Consider the following 6,000-nt stretch of genomic DNA (forward strand, 5'->3'; position numbering starts at 1 on the left):
CAAAGATCTTTGTCTAGGAAAAAATAAAAATAGAATATATTAAGTATTCAAGAACATTGAGTTGTTTTTGTCAGAGAGTTGTATTCATTTTCATTACTGAGTTGTTTAATCTAAGGGTCCAAAGGTAGATTTAGTAAATGCTGAATTATTTAAATAAATTGATCCCATAAACCAAAACAAAATGGGTAAAAGTTTTGAGATTGATAATAGTACTCTTATTTTAGTAATAGTAACCTACCATTTTACTTTAAAAAGAAAGAAAAAGGAAAAAGAGGACATAAACTTCTTGCCAAAACATGTTTTGTGTGTGTGTGTGTGTGTGTGTGTGTGTATGTATATATATAATGCATTTATTTAATATATTGACTTTTCAATTATAGCTACATTCAACATTATATTAGCTTCAGGTGTACAGCTTGGTGGCTAGACATCTATCTAACTTATGAAGTGATTCCCCTGGTAAGACTTGTACCCACCTGACACCATACACAGTTATTACAATATTATCAGCTATATCACCAAGTTGTGCTTTACATCCCCATGACTATTTTGCAATAACTTTTAGATGGTGGTTAGAATATGCTATACCATGTGCATGTGTGTGAGTGTGCCTCTGGGCTTATTGGGTTTATGTCTGAAATTGGCTCTGTGCAGAAACAGAGTAATGCATGTCAGAAGGTTTTGGGGATTTTTTTTTGTATTTTCTCTCTGTTAACTCTACAATCAACTGTGAAAAGCATTCTAAATAGAATGCCTGATACATTTGCTTAAGGCAGATGTAGTCATACTTTTAATACATTATTCAAGAAAGCCATTCAAATTTTTCACTTTAAGTTGACTAACCTGAAAACAACTGAGTTTAGTAAGTATTTGCTTTCCACAGATGTTGATATTGGTTAATATTTCACTGGAACAAAAGTGAAGTAAAGGATTACATTAAATTGTAATAATCTAGGAGTATTTGGCAATCATTTAGTTTGCAATAGATAAGGTAACTCTCTTAAACATAAATTACCCATCTCCATTGACCATGCTGACAACATAACTGCCAATTTATGTTTAATGTTGACTCTAAAATGTAAAACATGATAGCCCTGGCTGGTGTAGCTCAGTGGATTGAGCGTGGGCCTGCGAACCAGAGGATCGCAGTTTGATTCCCAGTCAGGGCACATGCCTGGGTTGCTGGCCAGTTCCCGGCAGGGGACACAGGATACATTGTGTGTCCTCAGCAGAGGCAACCATGAATTGATATTTCTCTCCCTCTCTCCCTCCTTTCCCCTCTAAAGATAAATAAATAAAATATTTTAAAAATAAAAGAAAAAATAAAAAATAAAATGTAAAACATGATAATGAATTGGATATGAAAATGAAATATATATATGTATAAATTATATATACATATATGTATATATACATATATATGTATATTTATATGTATATAAATTATATATATATATATTAGCAATAACCTGTAGGGGACCGGTTTGTTTAAGTCTGGCAAATGTGACTCAGCTCTGTATGGAAAACCTACAGAAGCAAAATGGTGGGCAGGAGCCAGATCTTCAAACCGAGTTTTCCCGTGGGAATCAGGCCTAGAAAATGCTGCTATGGCTTGCTCTTGCTAAAACTCCATCACCCTGGTCTAAAGCAACAAATGTGTATTATCTATCTTCAAGGTAACTTCCAAAGTCTGTGTGAATTTTCCCAAGGACAGAGCTGATCGCTCATCACCATTCCCCTCTGCATGTTATTTTCATTTCCTTGATTGTACCTAGAATGTAGACAATAATATTCTATGTGATAGATAATAAATCTTTCCATGATGTAAGACCCCAGGAAAACAATAAAAGCCTGTCTAGGCAAGGGTCAGGGTGCTCCCCTCTTGAGGGAGTGGCCGAGGCACCATAGGCACTCTCCCCTTGAGAGAGTAGTTGTGCCGTTCCCTTTTTCTCCACAGGATTGTTCTCACCTGTGCATTCACTCTCATCCTCAGCCACAACAGGTGGACTCTGCTGGACAGGGTCCACCATGATAACCGTTACAAAGATAAACAATAACCATATCCTTTCAGTTCTATTCTATATTCTAACATCAAAATGGGCAAAGCTTCTCAAAAGGTACAAACTTGCAGTTATAAAAGCCTAAGTCCTAGGACAAAATGTGCACACGGTGTCTATTCTAAGTGATACTGTACTTTATATTCAGAAGTCATTGAAGAGTAGATGTTGAAGTTTCTCACTGCAAAAAAAGTAATTTGTAACTATGTGTAGTGATCAATGTTAGCTAGATTTATTGTTATTTTGTAATATATACATATACTTAATCATTTTGTTGAAAACAATATGTCATATGTCAATATATCTCAATATAAACACTAGTTTTTTTCAAAGATTATAAACCTATATAACAAGTTTATTATTTTTATTGTTATGATTTGCCTTATAGGGTCTGTCATTTACTTTTAGATAAGTCTGTCTTACCCGTAACAATTGACTAGTTGGAAATCTGTAATCTGGGTACATTGTATCTATTATGGACTAAGATTCATATTCTACCCAAATCACTTATTTTCCTCTTTCTAAAACAGAGCCCTCCTCTCTTCTTTCCTCAATCCTCCTTTTCTTCCTCCTCTCTCATTGTCTTTTACTTTTACTTGTGTGGGGACTGCCACAGCTACAACAGCCTGGGGGATTTTGCTATAGTAAATAAAAGAAAAAGAAGGAAAGAAGGAAGGAAGGAAGGAAGGAAGGAAGGAAGGAAGGAAGGAAGGAAGGAGAAAGAAAGAAAGAAAGAAAGAAAGAAAGAAAGAAAGAAAGAAAGAAAGAAAGAAAGAAAGAAAGAAAGAAAGAAAGAAGACAGGAAATAACTTCTTTTTAAAAGAATTAAAATTGCCGTATTTAAAATCAAGTAGCTTAAAGCTTCAAGTTATATATAAAAGATAAAATATTTTAAATATCTTGTGAAATGGACTTCTGGCCAAGATAGAGGAAGAGGTATGTATACTTTGCCTCCTTGCACAGTCAAAAGAAGGACAATAACAGTTAAAAACAAACAAACAAAAAAAACCACAACCAGAACTGCCAGGAAATTGAACTGTACTTAAGTCTGACAACCAAGGAGTTAAAAAAAGAAATATTTATCCAGACCGGTAGGAGGGGCAGAGACAGGCAGCCAAGGTGGAGAGGACCCATGGCAAGGCAGTGGCTGGAGGATAGGGCAGTGTCACATTTGTGTACAGATGAACAGGGAGGAACAACTGGAGAGCAAGACAGACCAAGGGATCCAGGGATCCAGCACCAGGAAATAAAGCCTCAAAACCACTGACTGAAAAAAACCTGTAGGGGTTGTGGGAAGTTAAGAGGGAAGTAGACAGAGGGAAGTTAAGAATAGCATAGGAAATGTAGAAGCTGAAGAATTTGTACGCATAGCCCATAGACATGAACTAAGGGGTGGGAGCATGCAGGTGAGAGGGGGTTGTAGAACAAAGGGGAATAAAGGGGGAAAATGAGACAACTGTAAGAGCACAGTCAATAAAATATATTTAAAAATAAAAAATAAAAACGAAATAAAATGGCATGTGAAAAACATTTTAATTTGAAAATAAATGAGTTCATTCTAACTGAAGTTATTGTCCATAAAATAGTTAAGTGAATATAATAGTAAAGATAACTATTAACAAAGAAGCCTAATCTCCAACAAGATTACAGAAAAATAAATTTAATACTGACATTAAATATGTACATTACAGAATAAAATGACAATTTTATTATAGAAAATATACATACGTATTTGAAAGTGTAGTATTGCTGTTTCTTAGAACTCATAATTCTTTTTATATACATATTGGAGAATCGCATCCAGATTTTATCAAATTTACCTTATTATTTTTGCTCTATGCTTATTTATTAAAAGAAATTATTTACCATATTGCAAAAGGTTACATGAAATTTTTTTCTGCTGAGGCATGGTGGTCAAAAGGTAAAAAGGAGACCTGCAAGCCTTTGGGAGAAACCAAATATGGAGAGTGAGCTTGGTGAAGTTGCTCTGGGTGAGTCAAGAGGGGCTCCCAGGAGACGCCCTTGTTCCACCTCCTCATCTGCCTGCTGGGCTCTCCTCTACCCTTACAGACGAGAAGGAGCTCCAAAAGTGACATGATCAAATATTTCATAATTTAACTAAAGTGGTGATCATGCAGATGTATTATCTTAAGGTAATATATTTTCAAAATGCTTTTCTTACAAGTTAAAAAGTAGTATGTGTCTATGTATGGGAACTCAAAAGAAAAAAAATAATAAGAGATGTAAGTAAAGATGGATGTCATTCCACATTTTATCTAATTTGACCTAATGAGAAGTAGTTCTTAGCTTTCAATCAAACTCAAAAGAGCATAAAATTAAAATAAAAAATTTTAGAGGAATCTTTTAAATCTAGAATATTAGCCCCCCTTTTTTGCATTTTTATCCCCTTGGTAATAGATTTTCTTATTTAGTTTTAGATTTTTGAGAAGCGATTATTAAAATAAATGGCATTGGATTCATTTGTATTATAAAATTTTATATTAACTGTGAGTTGTCTAAGTTGTCAGGGAAATTTACCAATTTGTGTCAATCATTTGAGTTCATAATTTAACACAATTATTTTTGAAGTTTTTATATAAATCTGTAAAGTTCTATGTAATGGGAAAAGGGGTTTTAAATACATTATACCCATGAGTTACATAAATCATTAGAATATATTGTTACAAGTCAGGATGTTGGTTTTTATAAATTATCTGAAATCATGGTTGTTAATTAAGCATCATAGAGTTAAATAATAGAATATATAAATTCCAGGTCTATGAACAAACCCTGGTCATAGAAAATAAATCCATTTAAGAAACTGGTGCTGTGAGAGTGAAGCAGAGGGAAGCTTAGATTAAAGAAAGAAATGGGGGTGATGTGATGAAGAAGGAATTTAACTTGGGTGGTATTGTCCCCCCACATTCATAAATCCAGTTAATCATGAGGAAACAGCAGACACACCCAAAGTGAGGAGCATTCTACAAATATCCTAACTAGTACACTTCAAAAATGTCAAGCTTATGAAAAAAAATATTGAGAACTAACAAATGGGGAACAGTAAGTGGAAAATGCAACAAGGTATCATATAGTTTTTAAAAATGATACCAATAAAAAAAACTGGCAAACTTTAATGCCCTGGCTGGTGTGACTTAGTGGATTAAGCTCCATCCTGGGAACCAAAGGGTCACCGGTTTGATTCCCAGACAGGGCACATGCCTGGGTTCTGGGCCAGGTCCCCAGTAGGGGGCGCTCCAGAGGCCACCACATATTGATGTTTCTCTCCCTCTCTTCCCCTCTCTCTAAAAATAAACAAAATCTTTAAAAAACTGGTAAAATTTTAATTAAAGCTGTAGTTTGGGTCACACTATTGTACAGTTTTAACTGCTAAGTTGTGATAAGTGTCATGGTTATGTAACATGTAATCCTTATGGGAAACATTGTACAGTTTTCCCAGTCTTATACAAATGTAATATTATTAAATAATATTAAGAGATATTAGCAAATGAAATGAAGAGTAAACAAAGAATATGATAATTGTTAAGAAAAATGAAAATGGGCCAAAGAGGACTAGTCTATACGAGAACTTTAAAACTGCAACATTACATACACATTCATTTCTTGGTGATATTGTGGTTTATGTATGATTAGAAAAATTTACATTGACCCAAACACATAAAATGTATATTAATATTAACTTGGGGTTGTCATAAATTTTTTTGTACATGTATAAATTCAGTCTTTGTTAGGATGAATACCAGGCTTTACATCAAAACTAATTTTCTTGACAAAAAGCTCTGGAGGTGTACAGAAATATATTCTGCTAAGGCACAGAGGAATGGCAACTCTTCATCTTGCTTCAAGGTATCATAGTGAGGTGTGAGGGGAGGAACAAGATAGACTGTTCACATGGCATTTCCAGTGGTAGATTACCAGGGAAGGT

This window comes from Sturnira hondurensis, unplaced genomic scaffold (assembly GCF_014824575.4).
Source record: "Sturnira hondurensis isolate 20B ecotype Veracruz unplaced genomic scaffold, ASM1482457v3 Scaffold0000880, whole genome shotgun sequence".
Classification (NCBI taxonomy): Eukaryota; Metazoa; Chordata; class Mammalia; order Chiroptera; family Phyllostomidae; genus Sturnira; species Sturnira hondurensis.